Here is a 14,304-nt window from a genome sequence, read left to right on the forward strand (position 1 = left end):
GGGCTCTTGCAGGTACTGTGGCTGGCAGAATTCCATCTTCACCCTGGTGCTCATTAATGGGTTGACTTTCAAGTGAAAACTGGGGCGAATGGTATCAGAATCTTGGAAGGCTTTTCTTCTGTCTCTTTTTTGCATTTTTATAAAATAAATCAGAAATGAGGAGTCTTATTTGGTAGCTTGACTAAAAATGAGAATTATTTCTCTGGTAGATCTCTTAGGGACTGGGCAGTAGAAAGATAGTTAATACATACTGAGCACCTTCTAAATGTTAGCACTGTGCTGGCCATTTTGCATACCTATTTCCATTTAATCCTCACAGCAATCCTATGAAGTCGGTAGGCTCATTCCCGTTTTACAGATAGGAGACAGGCTGGAGAAGGTCACTTAGTAAGTGGTGGTGCCCGAATTCCAGTCGAGGTCTGAGCCAAAGCACGTGGTTTTGCTCCCACGCTCTGTGGCTTCCCGGAACTCATACCTGAGCTTACGTAACAGAGTAACATTGTGGAGCCCATGTCATGGGTCCCAATATTTCCTAGGATAATCACTTGTGTAATAAATCACTGAGATTTACACGACTGTATTATAGTTGTTCTTAAGAGAATTACATAGGAAAACCGTGGAGAAAGAAAGGCAACAAAAATACACATTAGTGTTTAATGACTAGATGTATGAGATATTTATCTTACATATTATAATAAATTTAATGCTTCATGACATTGATTATATGTAATTTAAAGAGATGCTGAAAATAGATATCATTAGAATAATAAGTAAGGTAGTTTTTCATTGCTGAAAAAGGTACACCTAAAGGCAATGTAGTTCTTATTGAAAATTTGTTTGATAGCTGAGCTGTTCAAAATAGGGTGGGAAGTGAAAAATGGAATGGGGAGGGAATCTTTCAGTATGTGGACTGTAAAGCTACTCTACACTTGTTCTGAGAGGAGATAATCCATAGGACATAAAAATGTGCGAACTTCAGTTGTACGTATTCCTCAGTCTATTCTGTCACCTGTATTTATTGCCTGGAATTGTTGCAATATGGAATTAGTCCTAAGAGAGTTCGCTTAGGTCATGGTAAGTCCCCCCTGTCCACTAGATGGCGCTGTGGTCGCGTAGATACACCTGCTGCCCCGCCAGAGGTTTTGAGCAGCAGATGAGAACCTTCTGCTGGGATCCTCCAAAGCCTAATGAAGTGGGAATTGGAGCACCATGGAATAATAGAGTTTTTCACCTTTCTCGTTCTGGGTTCAGTTCTTCTGTGTGCCTGCACATCTTCACTTGGCTTTTCTTTGCCCCTTTACCGTCTTTCCCTCTACCTCTTCCATCCTATTCTTACCTGCCCACCAGTCCTCCTACCTATAACCTTTCTCTTCTCTGCCTTATCCTTCAGACTTCTTTTCTCTTTGATGAGTGTAGGACGCACTTACATCGTGCGGTGGTAAACTGAGATGTTTCCACGTGAGCCATGCAGCGAGGCCGAATGATGGGTTGGGAACTACTTCAAAAGGAGGTGGTCATCGGCCGGGCGCGGTGGCTCACACCTGTCATCCCAGCACTCTGGGAGATGGAGGGGGAAGGATCACTGAGCCCAGGAGGTTGAGGCTGCAGTGAGCCATGGTTGCACCACTGCACTCCAGGCCGGGTGACAGAGCAGGACCCCGCCTCTAAAAAATAATAATAGGCCAGGCGCGGTGGCTCACGCCTGTCATCCCAGCACTTTGGGAGGCTGAGGCGGGCAGATCACGAGGTCAGGAGATCGAGACCATCCTGGCTGACATAGTGAAACCCTGTCTCTACTAAAAATACAAAAAAATTAGCCGGGTGAGGTGGCGGACGCCTGTAGTCCCAGCTACTCAGGAGGCTGAGGCAGGAGAATGGCGTGAACCCAGGAGGCGGAGGTTGCAGTGAGCCAAGATCGCGCCACTGCACTCCAGCCCGGGTGACAGAGACTCCGTCTCAAAAAAAATGAAAAAAAAAAAAAAAAAGGAGGTGGTCATCTTGCCCGTCAGGCTGGAGTCTCCTCACAGCTGGCATGCGCTTCTCAGTGGACTCACGACTTGTTCCTACAGTGAATTTGGCGATGTCTCAACAATGATGGGTTTGGTTCTAGTAAATACAATCATAAGGAAGATAGGGACTGTGCAGTTACAGTGGTGGATGTGGAAAGTATACAAAGTATCTGTGATCTCATGGGGATCGCCTAGAACCAGAGCTGGAAACCAGCGCTGGAAGACAGCGGCCAGAGAATCCGTCAAAATCTCTTATTTTGAACAAAGGAAAGAGAGATCCACAGGATCCCGGGATCTCTTTCTGGCCAGTTTAATGCTCTCTTCTGAGTAGCTGCCAGCTCCCAAGAGGGAGAGCACTGACATTTAAAGACAGGAACCATCTGTGAATGTTATTTAGTGTAGGGTCTGCAATTCTGAAAATTATCAGCCAGGGAAATGACCCCTGTTTGACTATCATTTGAAGTTCAAAAAGAGGATCATGGAAAACATTTAAACTATTTTCTGTCTTCCCTGTAAAATGTTAGTCATTTATGTATAGGATTATTATTGTTTCCGTCTTCAAACCACAGCTTGCAGAGCCAGCGACCACATGATGAGAAGCAGCCATGCTGCTTAGATTTTGGCAAGGGTGGCTAATGTAAAAACGGCCCATCTCCAAAACATGGTGGATGCCACATACCCCATGGTTTCCAGGATGAAGCCAGACACTGTCTCTTCCATAGTACCTGGCGCAAGGAGAAACTTTTGCAAACATCTGCACCCTGTAAGGTTGAAGATGGGCTGGCAAGAGGAGGAGGTGCCTGTAGCAGTCATACTTGTAGGTAGGCAGACGTGTTTGGACTTGCCTGGCATATTTTTCTCCTTGGAGCAATTCATCTTCTCTTGACATAAAACTTTCTCACTAGTCAGAAGCAACACTTTCCGAGATGTCATTTAATTCACACTAACAAATTACAAGGAACTTCAGGTGAATAGGTGGGAAGGCAGCATTTGGAACTAGCCTGATGGGATCCTAAATATGGTTCTGTCTGTTGACCTTAGAGCATCATTTGCATCAGTCTAGTTTCCCTCCTCACCAGAGGTGCAGGACCCCGGCCTTATTTCCTCAGACTTGAGTGCAGTAGGGTAAATGGGCTGTTTATTGGTGAGCTTTTTCTTTTTTTTCTGTTTTTTTGAGACGGAGTCTCGCTCTGTCGTCCAGGCTGGAGTACAGTGGTGCGATCTCGGCTCACTGCAAGCTCCGCCTCCCGTGTTCATGCCATTCTCCTGCCTCAGCCTCCTGAGTAGCTGGGACTACAGGCGCCCGCCACCTCGCCTGGCTAATTTTTGTATTTTTAGTAGAGACGGGGTTTCACCGTGTTAGCCAGGATGGTCTCGATCTCCTGACCTTGTGATCCGCCCACCTCGGCCTCCCAAAGTGCTGGGATTACAGGCGTGAGCCACCACGCCCGGCCTGAGCTTTTTCTTATCATCACAGAACTTTAGAAAATAAGTAAAACGTTATTAGCATGAAGTAAAGCAGTCTCTAAGTTAGCTAGATTTCGATATATGTGGAATGTAGAAATGTGATCTTGTTGTTTCCAAACACTGTGTGTGTCGTCAGTCAAGATGTGGCTTTAGCAAATGCTCACTGATAGATATATTGTCAGATATGTTCTCTGTCTTCCAGCATCTTACAGTTTACTTGACAAGATGAACTCAGCGAATCACCAGTGATGACTGTAAGGCTTGTAGGCCTTGTATTTTAGTCTCTGTTATCTTGATTACTGAGCACCCTAGAAATGAAACTCCTTAATAACTGTTTTGGCCATGATGCAAGATAAAAGGTCGTCCTTGAACTCTGAATGGTGGTGTCCAGGGGAGGGGGAGGCAGAGACAAGTCCTGTGTGGTCCAAAGGGGCTTTTTAGAGTCTGGTGAAGGTTTGTGTCATTTTGATTTAGGGACATGGTTGATGCTATGGGACATTCTAGAGAGAAATGGAAGGTGGGAGCCCCCTACAGTCCACAGCCCTTTCTACCCCACTGGGAGAGAAGGGAAGGAAGTAGTATCCTATCTCCATCTTCACATTCTGGTTTTTTTCCTTCCATGTTCCTTTTTTCTCCTCTCTCCTTTTCCTTTCTCCTTTGTGTTGTCCCTTCCCACCCCTTCTGGGAAGAACAGAAAAAACCTGACACTTATCGGTGTCCTGCCATGTGTCATCATCTCGCCAGCTTAAGGGTAAGAAAGAGGGTGGGGCACAAGGAGCCACATAGCTGTGTATATTTGTCTACAGCCTGGCAGTCACAATGCCTCCATTGAAAACCCAAGCCGCATGATTTATGTATCTTATCATCATCACAAATTTTTATTCTGAGAAATTATGCAAGAGAAAACATCTTCAGTCAACCATTACTGAGTGTAAACCAGGAGACAAAACAGTCATAGCCTATCTCATTTAGCTTTCTTAACAACCCTGTAAGGTAGACATATTATTCCAATTTTATAAAAGAGGAACTAGGATTCAAAACCTTGAGTGAACCAGCCAGCACGTTCCCTGGTGCCTAGCTGGTACTCGCTACATACTTGCTAAATGAAGAAGTAAGCAAAGTAAGTCTTTGAGCCAGGATTTAAAACCAGATTTTATAACCTCAAGTTCCATGCTCTTTCTGCTTTATTGTTTGTTTTCTGGGAGAGACTTGGGTGAGCCTAAAAGATCAGTAGTACTCTGTACTATTTATTGAGCAAGTAGTATTTCACTTTTGAAATAAGAATGCAGTATGTTCGTTTCATTAGTCTTTATCTCTCTTTCTCTGTCTCTTGCTTTAGGTAACACGTAATTGTTGATACATCCCTATTCTTAAACTCCTTTTTCTTTCTTTCTTTCTTTTTTTCTTTTTTTGACTCACTCTTAGGTCTTTTATACTGGCAACCAGCTTAGTTGTTTAAAAACATAGATTCTGGGTCAAGATTTTCTGTGTTTAAATCTAGGCCTCACCACTGTCTTGCTCTGTGATCTTGGGCAAGATACTTAACCTTGCTGTTTTTCAGAATTATTAACTTTAAAATGAGGATAATAATAAAAACCTACATCAAGGGGTTCCCATTGAAGGTTATACAAGTTGTTATATGTATAGCACCCCAAACAATTCCTGGCACAGAATAAATACTACATACATGTAGTTAATATAGCAGCATTGCTAAATGTAATTATTCTGTGTGCTTTTTGCAATCTTCCCCTTTTATTTCTTAAGCTCTTTTTTTCTATTTTATTTTTATTTTTTTATTTCCACCTCACTTTCTTCTCTACAGTTTGGTTTCATGTTTGGTTGTTTTTGTGGGCTTTTTTTGGTGGTAAAATATATTTAACATAAAACTTGTGATTTGAATGATCTCTAAGTCTATGATTCAGTGATATTAATTACATTCTATTAATTACATTCACAGGGTTGTGCACCATATCTATTTCTAAGTTTTTCATCACCTCAGAGAAATTCCTACCCCATTAAGCAATCCTCATCTACTCCCCTTTCACCTCAGCCCTTGACACCACCAATCTGTTTTGTGTCTCTGTGAATTTGGCCACTCGAGGAACCTCGCATAAGTGGTATCACACAGTATTTGTCCTTTTGTGTCCAGCTCCTTTCCCTTAACATAATCTCTTCAAGGTTCCTCCAGCCGTAGCATTATTATAATTCCTTTCCTTTTTATGGCAAAATAAGGTTTTGTGTCTACACCACATTTTTTCTGTTCATCCGATGGTGGATGCTTGGGTCGTTTCCATGTTTTGGAAATTGAGTAATGTTCTGTGAACAGAGTATCTGCTGAGCCGCTGTTTGCGTTTCCTTTGGGCATATACCTAGAAGCAGAATTGCTGGATCGTTTGGGAGTTTAACTTTTTCAGGAGCCTCCAGACTGCTTTCCACAGCAGCTGCAGGAGTTTCATCCCCACCAGCAATGCCCGGGGATTGCAGTTTCTCTGCGTCCTCACCAGGATTTACTGTTCATTTCTTTTGTAATAGCCCTCCTAATGGGATGGGCTTGTGGTTGTCACATGGAAATATTGGCTCGTAAATAAAAGGAGGAACGCTTGAAAATTGAAGGATCAAGCTGTGTTTCAGACATGAGTCCCTAGTCAGGTCACTGACTTAGAATTATTTATTCAGCAAGAATCACGTCTCCGTAGGTTCCAAAACCTCTGGGAGCTCAGAAAATGAAGTCTCATTGTACTTTTTACCCAGGGTTAATGATCTCCATTCCCTTCCCAAGGGTGGGTGAGAGACGAGTGGGGTGCCACCGAAGAAGGAAGCTACTTAGCAGGAAGATACTTCCTTATCTTTATTTCTTTTGATGAAACGCTGCGAGCCCAGCCTCAGAGGAGCCAGCCTGTGACTGTACATTTTGGAATTCGTCTGCTCGCAGGTGTTGGCAGGCCCTGGCCCTGGTCCAGCACAGCATTTTCCCTGGAGGAACGCCACGCATTGAGTTTCCTTGTCTACAAAACTGTGTTATTGTCAGACCTCTCAGTGGAATCAGAGGGAGGTTGGTTTGTCTGGGCATTGCCAGGATAGTGCCTATCCGTGACCTCTTGTCTGGGCATCTGCCAGAGGAAGCTGTGATCTCTCCAGGGAAGTTTAGGACTTGAAGACACACTTGGCAATGGCTGGTCTTTCTCCCAGCAGTTCTGATCACTCCCTGACCATCCTCACCGCCTGCCTTTGTCCTTCCCCCTTTGTCCTAAAGTGCTCTCAGCTGCTGTGACTCTGTCTTGTTTCCCTGGTGGTGGTGGAGGTGCTGAGGTCTGGGAAGGGTTGGGAATCGTGAGGGTGGGTGCGGAGCTTGCTCCTGTGTGCTACTGCATAGCCTGCTGGCCTGAGGAAGTCCTTTCCTGCACATTGCTGCCTCCCACCACCCCACCCAGCCAGCCAGCCAGCCCGCATCCTGGTTTTCCTCAGGGGAGAGAATCCCTGCCACTGCGGATTCACAGCTCAGAGGAAGTGAAATCATGTGAGGTGAAAGTGCATTGCTAGCCAAAAAACAGTTTTTCTTAGTGAGGTCTATCAAATAATGTCTATCAAATGTGTCTTGAGGAGGAAGGAGATCTTGTGTGTCTCCCAGCAGCAAGCGTGCTAAAGTAGCAGCTCGATAGACGCTCAATGAATTTCAGTCAAAAGAAAGATGCTCATACTTCTCATTTCACAATGAAGTTGATTTTCCAGGGAACACCCCCCAGATGACGTCCCCACTGTCTTAGATTAACATGCAGTCGCTTTGAGTGTCTTTTAACAAATCGATCTTTTTCTCCTGTTCCTTTTGCTTCTCTCCCTAAAGGGGCTCCCCATATTTGGCATCGTTAAATACATTCATTAAGTGTCTCATTGTGTAGGGCCAGTGTTTCATTTCATTAATTAAAATCCATGCCCTGAACTGAGTTCGGAAGCCCTAAGAGCCAGAGCAGACTGCGAGGCACCTGCGGAAAAACGCAGCATATGCACGTACCCTAGACACAGACGCCGTGGTGTTCCACACCAGCGACGTCGCCTCGGTGCCAGTTCATAAATCAGAACTTCCCTGAGAGGCACGTCGTGTTCTGGGGCCAACTTCTTCACGGAAAGCACAGAGGCACCTTGCTAAAGAAGAGGAGGAGCTAGAGGAAGCGTATAGCCGGGGCTGGTCCATCAGTCCCTCTCCCTCTCCCGCATTCCCCTCCCATAGGCTTTGAACTTTCTGAGTTTCTGTAGGTGTCCCCGGTTTGGACAGACACTGGAAAGCTCTTGTTCTGTGTGGTGCACTTGATTTGTTTTGGGCTTTTAAATACTGGGCTTGGCTTTATTTGTTGGAGTTACACCTCTACTTTGCATTTCAGAGGTGAAGGGAGAGGCAGTGTTGTGTCTTCTGTGAGTTAACACTCACCAGATAGTTACTGAATTTGTACTCTGTGCCTAGTACTCTGCGAGGCTCTGGGAATGCAGATGGTAACTTGATAGATAAGGTCCTGGCCTAATGAGTATGTATGTATTTGTTCAATTTTCAAGTGGTTATTAGAGCACAATGTTTAAAATAACACCTGTGTCATGCATTCTGTTCTATATAAACCCATTAGCATTGCATGGAGAAAAGCTCCATTCATCACAACACACTATACCCCTAACCCCAGCCCACTGGTTGGCAGGTGTGTGCCATTGATCGCAAGAGTCTAGGGAAGTTATGAGCTGCCCTGGACAATTTGTCACCCATCGGCCAACAGCTTTTCATTTAGCGTCCTCTATGTGGCTAGCGACATATAGAAAATCATTTCACAATTTCATTAGAGAAGCACAATCTGTGGTCTTTTTAGTCAGAGAAGATGGCTTACATATATGTATTTATAAAGTTAAACAAGAACCATTTCTTACATTGGGAATTCAGTGTTAACTGCCAGAAAGATTTTAGGTGTTGGGAAGTTAAATATTATAATGGGTATAAAACTCAGTCCCCGCACTCTAATGTGCCAAAAATAACGTTTCGTTTCTTTTTGTATAAATCTGCCCAATTTCTGGCGCTGATTCTCTTTCTACTGCTGTGGTGGAAAACTTAATCTCCCCACTCAGCGTTCTGGGCTTATCCCCAGGACCACGCTGTTAGGGGCGTGGCTCTCTTAGCCCGCCCCCCTGCGCAGGTCTGGTGGCTCTCGGATGCATCCTTACCACACACAGGACTCGGGAGTTGCTTATGTCTCTGTCCATCCAAATCCCCCTCCTGGGGAAGTTGGGCTTCTGGGTGGCAGCCCTGCTTAGAATTGGGGCCTAGGCCCCCGCTCCGTCAGACCTTCGGGCTGCTTTAGTCTCTCCCCCACCCGCTACTGCATCCCAGATTTTGCAGATGGTTTCTGCTTTCTCTACTGCCACATGCCTCCCCGAGGCACCGAGCAGAGTCTGATCTGTGGGAGAAAAAGAAAGAGGCGATGCAAAGAGAAGAGCACAAATTGGTATCTTGAAATATCATCCAGCCCTACAGTTCATAATTGTATCATCTGTAAATATTTACCAAACACGTTGGCATAAATTACCTGTTTCATCCTCAGAGCGACCTCAGGCATTTGTTACTGTTCTCCATTTCTCAGGTGTATAAACAGACGTAGGCTAAATACTTGTCATATGGGTGGACGTCATCATAAACAATAAATGAATTAATGCGAAAGTCGGGGTTTGGACCTCTTGTTTCTACACCAGTCCAGTGACTTCAGTGTAGCACCGGGCTGCTTCTCAGGTTGTCCTGAGGTTTGTGAAGCCACCTGTGGTCTGTAGCTTTAACAAGCATGACAACTTGTTTAGTGGACATTAGAAACATCTAGGCGAGTGATGTTTTATTTATTCACGTCTTAATCATTCAATTTTTCAAAGGTTAGATTTTCTTTTTCTTTTTTTTTTTTTTGAGACGGGGTCTTGCTCTGTCACCAGGCTGGAGTGCAGTGGCGCGATCTCGGCTCACTGCAACCTCCGCCTCCCGAGTAGCTTGGACTACAGGCATGTGCTACCACCCCCAGCTAATTTTTGTATTTTTAGTAAAGACAGGGTTTTACCATGTTGGCCAGGATGGTCTCAATCTCTTGACCTTGTGATCTGCCTGCCTTGGCTTCTGAAAGTGCTGGGATTACAGGCGTGAGCCATGGTGCCCAGCCGAAGGTTAGATTTTACCTGTGTCCTTTTTACGGCTTTCTTTCTTTTTTTTTTTTTTTTAAGTTTCTTCATCTCTTACTTTCTCAGTCTCACTTCATACCACCTAGTACTGTGATCTGCATATAGATGGATAATAAGAGTGGTAAATTCAACATATGCTCTTAATTAAGGGCATAAAACGTCATTTTATGAGTAGGCCCTCCCGCAGTTCTGAAATGAGGCAAGCAAAGGCCCCATGGAAGTATAAGTTTCCTCCTAAACGTGGGAGATGGCCAGGGTGGTGAGGAAAATGCTTGGAGCTCCACAGCTCCTTGATGTCCTGGGAGAAAATGCTTATTTCAGAGGGTGAGGGCAGGACCAGGACGTAGACCCAAGGTGCTGACCTCCAGAGAGAGTAACTCCCACCGTGTCTCCAGCAGTCCAACACACAGACAGACCAGGACGTAGATCCAAGGTGCTGACCTCCAGAGAGAGTAACTCCCACCGTGTCTCCAGCCGTCCGACACACGGACAGACCAGGACATAGATCCAAGGTGCTGACCTCCGGAGAGAGTAACTCTCACAGCGTCTCCAGCCGTCCGACACGTGGACAACAGTAACCTCATCGTGTGTCCCTTTGCCGAAAGCCCAGTGTCCCTCTCAGCTGATGCCTTCACTTTCATTTTGTTGACTCTTGAAACACACAGGGCACATCAGAGAAGGGTAGAAATAATGAGAACCACAGAGTAATTCCTGATGTTTATGCTGTGAAGCACCCTGTGTGGGCAGATTTTTCTGGCTTTAGGAATGGAACACACTTAAAAATTGCTACTTATGTGACTTGGGAGAGAGAAGAGTAACGGAAGCTCTTCTCATATTTTATTTTATTGTTTTATTGAAAAGAAGTTGAGAGAAAGATGATGGACCAACCAGAAAAGACAAGTCCTTTTGGATTCCTTTCTGCACCTTAGAACGAAACGATTTTCTAAGCATCTGAAATGATTAGCCATGGGGATTTTCCATTTTGAGGAAGCCCCTGGATGGAATATCAGATATTGTAGTTTAATGTCTTCTTCTGATGGTGGTAAAACATACATAACATGAAATTGACCATTTAAATCAAATTATATAACCAATTAAATAAGTATATAGTTCAATGACATTAAATACATTCACACTGTTGTGAAACCATCACCACCATCCATCCCCAGAACTTTTTCAATATCTCAAACTAAAATTCTGTACCCATTAAATATTAACTCCCCATTCCCTATTCCCCCAGCCCGAGCATCCATCCCTCTGTCTTTATAAGTTTGACCACTCTAGGTCCCTCATGTAAATGGAATCTATGTCTGTCTGTCTGTCTGTCTGTCTGTCTATCTATCTATCTATCTATCTATCTATCTATCTATCTATCTATCTATCTATCTTTTTTCTGAGACAAGGTCTTGCTGTGTTGCCCAGCCTGGTCTTGAACGCGTGGGCTCAAGTGATCCTCCCACCTCAGCCTCTCTAGTAGCTGCAGTTATAGGTGAGCACCGCCTTGCTTGGCTCCTGTCTATTTTTTAACCAAATTTTTAAATGTGGTTTCTTCTTTTAAAGTTTAGTATTGCTGCTGATTTTGTAAATAGTTTACTGACTTGCATTATTTCCATACCCTCTGTTAGAGAGTACAGTGGCTTATAATGGGGATTTAGATGCCAAACCATTTAGGTTCAAATCCTGACTACCTCTTATTAATGGTGAGGCTTTGGCAAATGGATGAACCCTCTTTGCTTCAGTCTTCTCAGCTCTTACACAGCGGTGAACATTGTAAGCACCTCAGAGGGTTATAATGAGAAGGAAGTGAGTTAATAAGGGTGTAACCTTCAAATAGTGTCTGGAACATGATGACCACCCAGTAAAGGTTGAGTGTGGAAGCAGCGGCCCTCCTGCCTCCCAGTGTTTTATTAACAGTTGGGACTCCGTTGTCATTTTGCAGCTATGGAAACTGAGGCCTTGATACATTGGAGAGTAGCCGATCCACGACTACTCCAGAGCCCATGACCGCCATTCTAGAACCATGCTTGGTTTACTACATGGCTCCTTTGTTGAAATGTTTTGGAATAGCATGGCGTGGAAGTCAGGCTTCAACCTGATCCCAATGATTCCTGCCTCCTGAGGTTCACACCCTTGGGTACTCCCCTCCCACATTGTATCACAGTTGGTGTGTGTGGCCAATAGAATGTGATAGAAATGATGGCAGGCCATTTCTGAGATTCAGTTGTAAAACACATTGGCTTCTGTTTTGGTCAGAATCTCTCTCTCAGGTCACTGGGGAAGAAGTCACCTGCATTCTTGTAGCAGCTCTAAGGGGCAGCCCTCCTGGCAAGTAACCCAAGCCCCTGGCAAACAGCCGGGCAGTGACTGAGGTTTGCCAGCAACCACAGGAGTGAGCTTAGATGCCCCAGCCTTTGTCCGTCTTTGAGTTGACTGTGGCTCCAGCTGACAGTTTGACTGCAACCTCCTGAAACACCCTGAGAGAGAACCATGCAGCTAAGACACTCCCGGATTCCTGACCCTCAGAACTGTGTGAAGTAATTTAGCTGGTTGCTTTCAGCTGCTCAGAAACAGTAACAAATGCACATGGCTTAGTTCTCTGCTGGTAGCTCTGTCTGTAATGACGTAACTTTTAAGCTGTGGCTCTCTTCCTATTTCCTATTTTAGCATTAATGAACTAATGTGAAAATGTTTTCCACACCTGCCCTGGCTCAGCTAGATGGCGAGCATCTTGAAGGCAGGAAACACGCAGGGTTCCTCACAGTGCCTGGCAGGTGGGAGAGGCTCTGTAAATTATGTGTTGAATTAATGAATAAGTGCATTTTTTCCACATATAGAAAAGAAATCATTTTAGTTAAAGTATGTATGTATTCAGGTCTGTTTTGTGAATATAAGAGGAATGTTTGATACTGAATTTTTCTCATTTGGATCTCTGGTAAATTTTAATATTTTCTTTTTTCTAATTGACTTCAACTTATGATTGTGACTTCTTCTTATGCTTCATGTCTGATAAACATAACAATTTTTTTAAACAGCCCTGCTGTTTGAAAAGGGACTAGTGTAGATGCCAGTTAGTGGCCACTGGTGCAGGAAAGTCAGTGCACTCCCTTTCTGTTTCTGTCATAACAAATTACCACAAACTCAGTGGCTTTAAAAACCACACTTGTGTTATCTTACAGCGCTGTAGGTCAGAAGTCCAACATGAGTCCCACTGGACTGAAATTCAAGACTGTTGGCAGGGCTGGTTCCTTCGGGACGCCCTAGGGAGAATCTGCTTCCTCACCTTTTTCAGCTTCTAGAGGCCACTCTTAGTTCTTGGCTCCTGATCCCTTCCTTCATACGGAGATGATTCCTGTCAATGAGGAATCTGGGTTGCAGGAAATATCCTAGTTTTTGAGAAAGTAATCAGGTGTTGGAGTGTGAATAACAAATCTACTCCTACTTTGTTCTGTATACTTCCTTTCTCATTGCAGCCACTGAAACCATGTCAGATGCAGAAATTTTATTCAAGGTCTAGATAGCTGTGTGACCAAATGGAATTAGGACTAGGAGACAGTTCTCTCTCACCACTTTTCTCATTTAAAGGAAAAGCTGCCCAGGCATGGTGGCTCGTGCCTATAATCCCAGCACTTTGGGATACCCAGGTGGGAGGATTGCTTGAGCCCAGGAGTTTGAGACTAACCTGGGCAACATAGCGAGACCCTGTCTTTACAAAAAATAAAAAAAATTGTCCAGGTGTGGTGGTGCACGCCTGTAGTCCCAGCCACATCCCTGTGGTCCCAGCTACTTGGGGGGATGAGGCGGGAGGATCCCTTTAGCCCAGGAGGTCAAGGTTGCATTGAGCCATGATCACACCACTGCACTGCAGCTTGGGCCACAGACTGAGGCCCTGTCTCAAAAATAAATAATAAAATTTAAAGAGGAAAAAGCTAAATACAACAAACGTAGAAGAAACACCTTTCAGCTACCTCAGGTAACATAGGATGATATTAAATTTACAGTTGTTGGTGTCAGAGAAGAGGTCACAGAATAGATATATTGTATTTGGTATGTGTAATATTTTTTAAAATTGAATTTTGATATCTGAAGGTCAGGGCATCTATAGGATTTGAGTTCTCTACTTTTATTATAGAAAACATAATTTCATTAATAGATGCTAAGCTCTGAGTAAGTTTAATAAGGTTGGAAAAAACTCTAAACCACCTCCAGTCCCCAAACCCTACCATACCTAAGCTGACCTGTAATCCTCTGTGGGAGTGGGGGAACCCCACTTGTCATTGGAAATCAGCAGTGCAAGATGGAGAACGTATTACTGTCTAATCCCTTCAAGGTACAAGGTCAGACACCTGGAAGGCTAAGGCAGAAGCCTTCGCTGTGCTTCTCCTTTGTATCCAGCTAACTGCTCGTGTGACACTGAATGAATGAGTGGCTGTTTCTTGCAAGCCTGCTGCAGGCCCAGCCTCGTCTCAGGCGTTGGACATGTGCAGCAAGCTGGATTTGTGCTACTTTGCTGCACAGTTGACCTGCTAGCAAGTAATGCCTGGGGATGGGGATGTTGTCTTCAAGGTGCACACAGCCTAAATGTAGGTGAAGATAGGAGTGAAAAAAGTACCCAGTGAAATTAAGGCTAAGAGAGGAAACA

The 14,304-nt window shown here is 44.4% G+C and overlaps 1 protein-coding gene across 15 annotated transcripts in view; it reads left to right on the plus strand.

Moving 5' to 3' along the window:
• The window catches only part of LOC105474705 (SET and MYND domain containing 3), an 813,173-nt gene that overhangs the window by 501,935 nt on the left and 296,934 nt on the right, over positions 1 to 14,304 (plus strand). The gene's annotated exons all lie outside the window — the stretch shown is intronic.

This window comes from Macaca nemestrina, chromosome 1 (genome assembly GCF_043159975.1).
Source record: "Macaca nemestrina isolate mMacNem1 chromosome 1, mMacNem.hap1, whole genome shotgun sequence".
Classification (NCBI taxonomy): domain Eukaryota; kingdom Metazoa; phylum Chordata; class Mammalia; order Primates; family Cercopithecidae; genus Macaca; species Macaca nemestrina.